Raw genomic sequence first — 12968 nt, forward strand, 5'->3', positions numbered from 1 at the left:
ATATATAGAGATGTACTGCAGATATATACAGAGATGTACTGTAGATATACTGCAGGTATATATAGAGATGTACTGCAGATATATACAGAGATGTACTGTAGATATATACAGAGATGTACTGTAGATATACTGCAGATATATATAGAGATGTACTGCAGATATATACAGAGATGTACTGCAGATATACTGCATATATATATAGAGATGTACTGCAGATATATACAGAGATGTACTGTAGATATACTGCAGATTTAAATAGAGATGTACTGCAGATATATACAGAGATGTACTGCAGATATACTGCATATATATATAGAGATGTACTGCAGATATATACAGAGATGTACTGTAGATATACTGCAGATATATACAGAGATGTACTGTAGATATACTGCAGATATATATAGAGATGTACTGTAGATATATACAGAGATGTACTGTAGATATACTGCAGATATATACAGAGATGTACTGCAGATATACTGCAGATATATATAGAGATGTACTGTAGATATACTGCAGATATATAGAGAGATGTACTGTGATATACTGCAGATATATACAGAGATGTACTGTAGATATACTGCAGATATATATAGAGATGTACTGTAGATATATACAGAGATGTACTGTAGATATACTGCAGATATATACAGAGATGTACTGCAGATATACTGTAGATATATACAGAGATGTACTGTAGATATACTGCAGATATATACAGAGATGTACTGCAGATATACTGCAGATATATATTAGAGATGTACTGTAGATATACTGCAGATATATATAGAGATGTACTGCAGATATATACAGAGATGTACTGTAGATATATACAGAGATGTACTGTAGATATATACAGAGATGTACTGTAGATATACTGCAGATATATATAGAGATGTACTGCAGATATATACAGAGATGTACTGCAGATATACTGCATATATATATATAGAGATGTACTGCAGATATATACAGAGATGTACTGTAGATATACTGCAGATATAAATAGAGATGTACTGCAGATATATACAGAGATGTACTGCAGATATACTGCATATATATATATATAGATGTACTGCAGATATATACAGAGATGTACTGTAGATATACTGCAGATATATACAGAGATGTACTGTAGATATACTGCAGATATATATAGAGATGTACTGTAGATATATACAGAGATGTACTGTAGATATACTGCAGATATATACAGAGATGTACTGCAGATATACTGCATATATATATAGAGATGTACTGTAGATATACTGCAGATATATAGAGAGATGTACTGTAGATATACTGCAGATATATACAGAGATGTAGTGTAGATATACTGCAGATATATATAGAGATGTACTGTAGATATATACAGAGATGTACTGTAGATATACTGCAGATATATACAGAGATGTACTGCAGATATACTGTAGATATATACAGAGATGTACTGTAGATATACTGCAGATATATACAGAGATGTACTGCAGATATACTGCAGATATATATTAGAGATGTACTGTAGATATACTGCAGATATATATAGAGATGTACTGCAGATATATACAGATATGTACTGTAGATATATACAGAGATGTACTGTAGATATATACAGAGATGTACTGTAGATATACTGCAGATATATATAGAGATGTACTGCAGATATATACAGAGATGTACTGCAGATATACTGCATATATATATAGAGATGTACTGCAGATATATACAGAGATGTACTGTAGATATACTGCAGATATATATAGAGATGTACTGCAGTTATATACAGAGATGTACTGTAGATATACTGCAGATATATATAGAGATGTACTGCAGATATATACAGAGATGTACTGCAGATATACTGCATATATATAGAGATGTACTGCAGATATATACAGAGATGTACTGTAGATATACTGCAGGTATATATAGAGATGTACTGCAGATATATACAGAGATGTACTGTAGATATATACAGAGATGTACTGTAGATATACTGCAGATATATATAGAGATGTACTGCAGATATATACAGAGATGTACTGCAGATATACTGCATATATATATATAGAGATGTACTGCAGATATATACAGAGATGTACTGTAGATATACTGCAGATTTAAATAGAGATGTACTGCAGATATATACAGAGATGTACTGCAGATATACTGCATATATATATAGAGATGTACTGCAGATATATACAGAGATGTACTGTAGATATACTGCAGATATATACAGAGATGTACTGTAGATATACTGCAGATATATATAGAGATGTACTGTAGATATATACAGAGATGTACTGTAGATATACTGCAGATATATACAGAGATGTACTGCAGATATACTGCAGATATATATAGAGATGTACTGTAGATATACTGCAGATATATAGAGAGATGTACTGTAGATATACTGCAGATATATACAGAGATGTACTGTAGATATACTGCAGATATATATAGAGATGTACTGTAGATATATACAGAGATGTACTGTAGATATACTGCAGATATATACAGAGATGTACTGCAGATATACTGTAGATATATACAGAGATGTACTGTAGATATACTGCAGATATATACAGAGATGTACTGCAGATATACTGCAGATATATATTAGAGGTGTACTGTAGATATACTGCAGATATATATAGAGATGTACTGCAGATATATACAGAGATGTACTGTAGATATATACAGAGATGTACTGTAGATATATACAGAGATGTACTGTAGATATACTGCAGATATATATAGAGATGTACTGCAGATATATACAGAGATGTACTGCAGATATACTGCATATATATATAGAGATGTACTGCAGATATATACAGAGATGTACTGTAGATATACTGCAGATATATATAGAGATGTACTGCAGTTATATACAGAGATGTACTGTAGATATACTGCAGATATATATAGAGATGTACTGCAGATATATACAGAGATGTACTGCAGATATACTGCATATATATAGAGATGTACTGCAGATATATACAGAGATGTACTGTAGATATACTGCAGGTATATATAGAGATGTACTGCAGATATATACAGAGATGTACTGTAGATATATACAGAGATGTACTGTAGATATACTGCAGATATATATAGAGATGTACTGCAGATATATACAGAGATGTACTGCAGATATACTGCATATATATATAGAGATGTACTGCAGATATATACAGAGATGTACTGTAGATATACTGCAGATATAAATAGAGATGTACTGCAGATATATACAGAGATGTACTGCAGATATACTGCATATTTATATAGAGATGTACTGCAGATATATACAGAGATGTACTGTAGATATACTGCAGATATATACAGAGATGTACTGTAGATATACTGCAGATATATATAGAGATGTACTGTAGATATATACAGAGATGTACTGTAGATATACTGCAGATATATACAGAGATGTACTGCAGATATACTGCAGATATATAGAGATGTACTGTAGATATACTGCAGATATATAGAGAGATGTACTGTAGATATACTGCAGATATATACAGAGATGTACTGTAGATATACTGCAGATATATATAGAGATGTACTGTAGATATATACAGAGATGTACTGTAGATATACTGCAGATATATACAGAGATGTACTGCAGATATACTGTAGATATATACAGAGATGTACTGTAGATATACTGCAGATATATACAGAGATGTACTGCAGATATACTGCAGATATATATTATAGATGTACTGTAGATATACTGCAGATATATAGAGAGATGTACTGTAGATATACTGCAGATATATATAGAGATGTACTGTAGATATACTGCAGATATATACAGAGATGTACTGCAGATATACTGCAGATATATATAGAGATGTACTCCTCACCAGCAGGGGGCAGCAGCACCTAGAAACAGAGTGCAGCAGTCGTCACCAGAAGAGGACAGAGGCACCTAGAAACAGAGGGCAGCAGCACCTAGAAACAGAGGGCAGCAGCACCTAGAAACAGAGGGCAGCAGCACCTAGAAACACAGAGCAGCAGCACCTAGAAACAGAGGGCAGCAGTCTTCACCAGCAGAGGGCAGCAGCACCTAGAAACAGAGGGCAGCAACTCCTAGAAACAGAGGGCAGCAGTCTTCACCAGCAGAGGGCAGCAGCACCTAGAAACAGAGGGCAGCAACTCCTAGAAACAGAGGGCAGCAGCACCTAGAAACAGAAGGCAGCAGCACCTAGAAACAGAGGGCAGCAGTCCTCACCAGCAGAGGGCAGCAGCACCTAGAAACAAAGGGCAGCAGTCCTCACCAGCAGAGGGCAGCAGCACCTAGAAACAGAGGGCAGCAGTCCTCACCAGCAGAGGGCAGCAGCACCTAGAAACAGATGGCAGCAATCCTCACCAGCAGAGGGCAGCAGCATCTAGAAACAGAGGGCAGCAGCACCTAGAAACAGAGGGCAGCAGTCCTCACCAGCAGAGGGCAGCAGCACCTAGAAACAGGGGGCAGCAGTCCTCACCAGCTGAGGGCAGCAGCACCTAGAAACAGAGGGCAGCAGTCCTCACAAGTAGAGGGCAGCAGCACCTAGAAACAGAGGGCAGCAGCACCTAGAAACCGAGGGCAGCAGTCCTCACCAGCAGAGGGCAGCAGCACCTAGAAACAATGGGCAGCAGTCCTCACCAGCAGAGGGCAGCAGCACCTAGAAACAGATGGCAGCAGCACCTAGAAACAGAGGGCAGCAATCCTCACCAGCAGAGGGCAGCAGCACCTAGAAACAGATGGCAGCAGCACCTAGAAACAGAGGGCAGCAGTCCTCACCAGCAGAGGGCAGCAGCAGCTAGAAACAGGGGGCAGCAGTCCTCACCAGCAGAGGGCAGCAGCACCTAGAAACAGAGGGCAGCAGTCCTCACCAGCAGAGGGCAGCAGCACCTAGAAACAGATGGCAGCAGCACCTAGAAACAGAGGGCAGCAATCCTCACCAGCAGAGGGCAGCAGCACCTAGAAACAGATGGCAGCAGCACCTAGAAACAGAGGGCAGCAGTCCTCACCAGCAGAGGGCAGCAGCAGCTAGAAACAGGGGGCAGCAGTCCTCACCAGCAGAGGGCAGCAGCACCTAGAAACAGAGGGCAGCAGTCCTCACCAGCAGAGGGCAGCAGCACCTAGAAACAGAGGGCAGCAATCCTCACAAGCAGAGGGAAGCAGTCCTCCCCAGCAGAGGGCAGCAGTCCTCACCAGCAGAGGGATGCAATCCTCACCAGCAGAGGGCAGCAGCACCTAGAAACAGATGGCAGCAGCACCTAGAAACAGAGGGCAGCAATCCTCACCAGCAGAGGGCAGCAGCACCTAGAAACAGATGGCAGCAGCACCTAGAAACAGAGGGCAGCAGTCCTCACCAGCAGAGGGCAGCAGCACCTAGAAACAGGGGGCAGCAGTCCTCACCAGCTGAGGGCAGCAGCACCTAGAAACAGAGGGCAGCAGTCCTCACCAGCAGAGGGCAGCAGCACCTAGAAACAGAGGGAAGCAGCACCTAGAAACAGAGGGCAGCAGTCCTCCCCAGCAGAGGGCAGCAGTCCTCACCAGCAGAGGGCAGCAGTCCTCACCAGCAGAGGGATGCAGTCCTCACCAGCAGAGGGATGCAGTCCTCACCAGCAGAGGGATGCAGTCCTCACCAGCAGAGGGCAGCAGCACCTAGAAACAGATGGCAGCAGCACCTAGAAACAGAGGGCAGCAGTCCTCACCAGCAGAGGGCAGCAGCACCTAGAAACAGGGGACAGCAGTCCTCACCAGCTGAGGGCAGCAGCACCTAGAAACCGAGGGCAGCAGTCCTCACCAGCAGAGGGCAGCAGCACCTAGAAACAGAGGGAAGCAGCACCTAGAAACAGAGGGCAGCAGTCCTCACCAGCAGAGGGCAGCAATCCTCACCAGCAGAGGGCAGCAATCCTCACCAGCAGAGGGAAGCAGTCCTCCCCAGCAGAGGGCAGCAGTCCTCACCAGCAGAGGGCAGCAGTCCTCACCAGCAGAGGGATGCAGTCCTCACCAGCAGAAGGATGCAGTCCTCACCAGCAGAGGGATGCAGTCCTCACCAGCAGAGGGCAGCAGCACCTAGAAACAGAGGGCAGTAGCACTTAGAAACAGAGGGCAGCAATCCTCAACAGCAGAGGGCAGCAGTCCTCACCAGCAGAGGGCAGCAGTCCTCACCAGCAGAGGGCAGCAGTCCTCACCAGCAGAGGGCAGCAGTCCTCAACAGCAGAGGGCAGCAGTCCTCACCAGCAGAGGGCAGCTGTCCTCACCAGCAGAGGGCAGCAGTCCTCACCAGCAGAGGGCAGCAGTCCTCACCAACAGAGGGCAGCAGTCCTCACCAGCAGAGGGCAGCAGTCCTCAACAGCAGAGGGCAGCAGTCCTCACCAGCAGAGGGCAGCTGTCCTCACCAGCAGAGGGCAGCAGTCCTCACCAGCAGAGGGCAGCAGTCCTCACCATCAGAGGGCAGCAGTCCTCACCAGCAGAGGGCAGCAGTACCTAGCAGCAGCACGCACGGACCAGAGGAGTCATGTTTCATTGAGATGTATTGTCCTCCGGGACCCTGCTTGACAGCTCTCCCCTCTGGGGTGAACGTGCCACGCCTGGGAGGGACAGGGGAGGGGGATTAGAGATGGCAGGGAAGGGAGGCTAAAGAGGGACTTGAAAAGGCAGGGAAGAGCTGCTCAGTTCTCTGCTCAGTGCTCTGAAGCTGGGGATGTGTCCGTAACTATTCACACATCATTACAACACTGTATGACACAATATGACTATGACATTAGACATGTCTTTATTATTTTGGAACTGCTGTTTACTGTACATATTTTATTGTTTATTTCACTTGTGTTTATTATCTACTGGCTGGAGGGGGGAGGGAGGAGGAGGAGGAGGAGACTACTGGCTGGAGGGAGGGAGGGAGGGAGGAGGAGGAGGAGACTACTGGCTGGAGGGAGGGAGGGAGGGAGGGAGGAGGAGGAGACTACTGGCTGGAGGGGGGAGGGAGGGAGGAGGAGGAGACTACTGGCTGGAGGGAGGGAGGGAGGAGGAGGAGGAGACTACTGGCTGGAGGGAGGAGGAGGAGGAGGAGACTACTGGCTGGAGGGAGGGCGGGAGGGAGGAGGAGGAGGAGACTACTGGCTGGAGGGAGGGAGGGAGGAGGAGGAGACTACTGGCTGGAGGGGGGAGGAGGAGGAGGAGACTACTGGCTGGAGGGAGGGAGGGAGGGAGGAGGAGGAGGAGACTACTGGCTGGAGGGAGGGAGGAGGAGGAGGAGACTACTGGCTAGAGGGGGGAGGGAGGAGGAGGAGGAGACTACTGGCTGGAGGGAGGGAGGGAGGGAGGAGGAGAAGAGGAGACTACTGGCTGGAGGGAGGAGGGAGGAGGAGGAGGAGACTACTGGCTGGAGGGAGGGAGGGAGGGAGGGAGGAGGAGGAGTGAACTACTGTCTGGAGGGAGGAGGAGGAGACTACTGGCTGGAGGGTGGAGGAGGAGACTACTGTCTGGAGGGAGGAGGAGGAGACTACTGGCTGGAGGGAGGAGGAGGAGACTACTGTCTGGAGGGAGGAGGAGGAGACTACTGGCTGGAGGGGGGAGGCGGAGACTAGTGGCTGGAGGGAGGGAGGGAGGGAGGAGGAGACTACTGGCTGGAGGGAGGGAGGGAGGGAGGGAGGGAGGAGACTACTGGCTGGAGGGGGAGGGAGGAGGAGGAGACTACTGGCTGGAGGGAGGGAGGGAAGAGGAGGAGTGGAATACTGTCTGGAGGGAGGAGGAGGAGACTACTGGCTGGAGGGGGGAGGGAGGAGGAGGAGGAGACTACTGGCTGGAGGGAGGAAGAGGAGACTACTGTCTGGAGGGAGGAGGAGGAGACCACTGTCTGGAAGGAGGAGGAGACTACTGTCTGGAAGGAGGAGGAGGAGACTACTGGCTGGAGGGAGGGAGGGAGGGAGGGAGGGAGGGAGGGAGGAGGAGGAGGAGGAGACTATTGACTGGATGGAGGGAGGGAGGGAGGAGGAGGAGGAGACTACTGGCTGAAAGGAGGAAGAGGAGACTACTGTCTGGAGGGAGGAGGAGGAGACCACTGTCTGGAGGGAGGAGGAGACTACTGTCTGGAGGGAGGAGGAGGAGACTACTGGTTGGAGGGAGGGAGGGAGGGAGGGAGGGAGGGAGGAGGAGACTACTGGCTGGAGGGAGGAAGAGGAGACTACTGTCTGGATGGAGGAGGAGGAGACCACTGTCTGGAAGGAGGAGGAGACTACTGTCTGGAAGGAGGAGGAGGAGACTACTGGCTAGAGGGAGGGAGGGAGGGAGGGAGGGAGGGAGGGAGGGAGGGAGGGAGGGAGGGAGGGAGGGAGGGAGGGAGGGAGGGAGGAGGAAGAGGAGGAGACTATTGACTGGAGGGAGGGAGGGAGGGAGGAGGAGGAGACTACTGGCTGGAGGGAGGAAGAGGAGACTACTGTCTGGAGGGAGGAGGAGGAGACCACTGTCTGGAGGGAGGAGGAGAATACTGTCTGGAGGGAGGAGGAGGAGACTACTGGTTGGAGGGAGGGAGGGAGGGAGGGAGGGAGGGAGGGAGGGAGGGAGGGAGGGAGGGAGGGAGGGAGGGAGGGAGGGAGGGAGGGGGAGACTACTGGCTGGAGGGAGGAAGAGGAGACTACTGTCTGGAGGGAGGAGGAGGAGACCACTGTCTGGAGGGAGGGAGGGAGGGAGGGAGGGAGGGAGGGAGGGAGGGAGGGAGGGAGGAGGAGACTACTGTCTGGAGGGAGGAGGAGGAGACTACTGTCTGGAGGGAGGACGAGGAGACTACTGGCTGGAGGGAGGGAGGGAGGGAGGGAGGGAGGGAGGGAGGGAGGGAGGGAGGAGGAGGAGGAGACTATTGACTGGAGGGAGGGAGGGAGGGAGGAGGAGGAGGAGACTACTGGCTGGAGGGAGGAAGAGGAGACTACTGTCTGGAGGGAGGAGGAGGAGACCACTGTCTGGAGGGAGGAGGAGAATACTGTCTGGAGGGAGGAGGAGGAGACTACTGGTTGGAGGGAGGGAGGGAGGGAGGGAGGGAGGGAGGGAGGGAGGGAGGGAGGGAGGGAGGGAGGGAGGGAGGGAGGGAGGGAGGGAGGGAGGGAGGAGGAGACTACTGGCTGGAGGGAGGAGGAGGGGACTACTGGCTGGATGGAGGAGGAGGAGACTACTGTCAAGAGGGAGGAGGAGGAGGAGGAGACTACTGTCTGGAGGGAGGAGGAGACTACTGGCTGAAGAGAGGAGGAGGGAGGAGGAGGAGACTACTGGCTGGAGGGAGGAGGAGACTACTGTCTGGAGGGAGGAGGAGGAGGAGACTACTGTCTGGAGGAAGGAGGAGGAGACTACTGGCTGGAGGGAGGAGGAGGAGACTACTGGCTGGAGGGAGGAGGAGGAGACTACTGGCTGGAGGGAGGAGGAGGAGACTACTGTCCGGAGGGAGGAGGAGGAGACTACTGTCTGCAGGGAGGAGGGGACTACTGTCTGGAGCGAGGAGGAGGAGACTACTGTCTGGAGGGAGGAGGAGACTCTACTGTCTGGAGGGAGGAGGAGACAACTGTCTGGAGGGAGGAGGAGGAGACCACTGTCTGGAGGGAGGGAGGGAGGGAGGGAGGGAGGGAGGGAGGAGACTACTGTCTGGAGGGAGGAGGAGGAGACTACTGGCTGGAGGGAGGGAGGGAGGGAGGGAGGGAGGGAGGGAGGAGGAGGAGGAGGAGACTATTGACTGGAGGGAGGGAGGGAGGGAGGAGGAGGAGGAGACTACTGGCTGGATGGGGGAAGAGGAGACTACTGTCTGGAGGGAGGAGGAGGAGACCACTGTCTGGAGGGAGGAGGAGGAGACTACTGGTTGGAGGGAGGGAGGGAGGGAGGGAGGGAGGGAGGGAGGGAGGGAGGAGACTACTGGCTGGAGGGAGGAGGAGGGGACTACTGGCTGGAGGGAGGAGGAGGAGACTACTGTCAAGAGGGAGGAGGAGGAGGAGGAGACTACTGTCTGGAGGGAGGAGGAGACTACTGGCTGAAGAGAGGAGGAGGGAGGAGGAGGAGACTACTGGCTGGAGGGAGGAGGAGACTACTGTCTGGAGGGAGGAGGAGGAGACTACTGGCTGGAGAGAGGAGGAGGAGACTACTGTCTGGAGGGAGGAGGAGGAGACTACTGGCTGGAGGGAGGAGGAGGAGACTACTGTCCGGAGGGAGGAGGAGGAGACTACTGTCTGCAGGGAGGAGGGGACTACTGTCTGGAGCGAGGAGGAGGAGACTACTGTCTGGAGGGAGGAGGAGACTCTACTGTCTGGAGGGAGGAGGAGACTACTGTCTGGAGGGAGGAGGAGACTACTGTCTGGAGGGAGGAGGAGGAGACTACTGTCTGGAGGGAGGAGGAGGAGACTACTGTCTGGAGGGAGGAGGGGACTACTGTCTGGAGGGAGGAGGAGACTACTGTCTGGAGGGAGGAGGAGACTACTGTCTGGTGGGAGGAGGAGGAGACTACTGTCTGGAGGGAGGAGGAGACTACTGGCTGAAGAGAAGAGGAGGGAGGAGGAGGAGACTACTGGCTGGAGGGAGGAGGAGACTACTGTCTGGAGGGAGGAGGAGGAGACTACTGGCTGGAGAGAGGAGGAGGAGACTACTGTCTGGAGGGAGGAGGAGGAGACTACTGGCTGGAGGGAGGAGGAGGAGACTACTGTCCGGAGGGAGGAGGAGGAGACTACTGTCTGCAGGGAGGAGGGGACTACTGTCTGGAGCGAGGAGGAGGAGACTACTGTCTGGAGGGAGGAGGAGGAGACTACTGTCTGGAGGGAGGAGGAGACTACTGTCTGATTGGAGGAGGAGGAGACTACTGTCTGGAGGGAGGAGGAGGAGAATACTGTCTGGAGGGAGGAGGAGGAGACTACTGTCTGGAGGGAGGAGGAGGAGACTACTGTCTGGAGGGTGGAAGAGGAGACTACTGGCTTTATGGAGGAGGAGGGAGGAGAGTTGTGACAGACTGGTAGAGGAGGTTTTTTCCCATGCTAAGCACTTCCTGTGCCTCTTCCTATGTCTCTGTATCAACCGACGGGTCACCTTTGTTTACCCACAAAGACAGATCAATGAAAATCGCCTACTTTTTTTTTTTTCACAGTTTGAAATTCAAAGTCATAGAAACATCTGTAGTCTCTACTTCTCTTTGGGAAGGGAAGCCTTCAGGGAAGCCTTCAGTCTTCAGACTTACTGCACTGGTAATCCTCTGTCCATCAGCATACCGTACACATGCCCTATACCTGTGACAGCCCAGGCACAACCAGTTCTGCAGGATATTTGGGAGGCTGGTTGTAGTGAGGTGGCGTACTGGTGGCAGAGAAGTCAGGCGCAGGAGAGAGAAAACTGATTTACAACGGCGTCGTTTAATACCCATAAACCACCGTCAACAGAACAATACAAATGAATGGGTCAAACAAAACCCGGTAAATACCAGGGTAACAGTATAACTTTAGACCGTCCCCTCGCCCCTTACCCGGGCGCGAACCAGGGACCCTCTCTGCACACATCAACAACAGTCACCCCTCGAAGCATCGTTATACCCATCGCTCCACAAAGCCGCGGCCCTTGCAGAGCAAAGGGGAAACCACTACTTCAAGGTCTCAGAGCAAGTGACCGATTGAAACGCTATTTAGCGCTGCACCACCGCTAACTAAGCTAGCCGTTTCACATCCGTTACACCAGCACCACCGCTAACTAAGCTAGCCGTTTCACATCCGTTACACCAGCACCACCGCTAACTAAGCTAGCCGTTTCACATCCGTTACACCAGCACCACCGCTAACTAAGCTAGCCGTTTCACATCCGTTACACCAGCACCACCGCTAACTAAGCTAGCCGTTTCACATCCGTTACACCAGCACCACCACTAACTAAGCTAGCCGTTTCACATCCGTTACACCAGCACCACCGCTAACTACGCTAGCCGTTTCACATCCGTTACACCAGCACCACCGCTAACTAAGCTAGCCGTTTCACATCCGTTACACCAGCACCACCGCTAACTACGCTAGCCGTTTCACATCCGTTACACCAGCACCACCGCTAACTAAGCTAGCCGTTTCACATCCGTTACACCAGCACCACCGCTAACTACGCTAGCCGTTTCACATCCGTTACACCAGCACCACCGCTAACTAAGCTAGCCGTTTCACATCCGTTACACCAGCACCACCGCTAACTAAGCTAGCCGTTTCACATCCGTTACACCAGCACCACCGCTAACTAAGCTAGCCGTTTCACATCCGTTACACCAGCACCACCGCTAACTACGCTAGCCGTTTCACATCCGTTACACCAGCACCACCGCTAACTAAGCTAGCCGTTTCACATCCGTTACACCAGCACCACCGCTAACTAAGCTAGCCGTTTCACATCCGTTACACCAGCACCACCGCTAACTACGCTAGCCGTTTCACATCCGTTACACCAGCACCACCGCTAACTAAGCTAGCCGTTTCACATCCGTTACACCAGCATACCGTTGAACAAGCACTTACAACAAACTATGACGGACAAGGACATGAGGGGGAACAGAGGGTTAAATACACAACATGTCATTGATGGGAAATTGAACCAGGTGTGATGGAAGACAAGACATAACCAATGGAAAATGAAAAGTGGATCAGCGATGGCTAGAAGGTCGGTGACGTCGACCGCCGAACGCCGCCCGTACAAGGAGAGGGGACCAACTTCGGCGGAAGTTGTGACACTGGTTGAAGACTAGCTGGTTTATTTAAAGTAAATCCCGTCTCCGATTTAATGCCCACCCCCCACTACTCCTCTCTGTGAGAACCCCCCCTCCCCCAAACATTCCCCAACTTTGTGTTTTTGAGTGGAATGTCCCTTCTTTCTCATGCAGGAACCCCTCTGTGTTTCTCTCTCTCTGTGTTTCTCTCTCTCTCTGTCTCTCTCTCTCTCTCTCTCTCTCCCC

This window comes from Oncorhynchus mykiss, chromosome 24 (assembly GCF_057628025.1).
Source record: "Oncorhynchus mykiss isolate SJ-2025 chromosome 24, ASM5762802v1, whole genome shotgun sequence".
Taxonomy (NCBI): domain Eukaryota; kingdom Metazoa; phylum Chordata; class Actinopteri; order Salmoniformes; family Salmonidae; genus Oncorhynchus; species Oncorhynchus mykiss.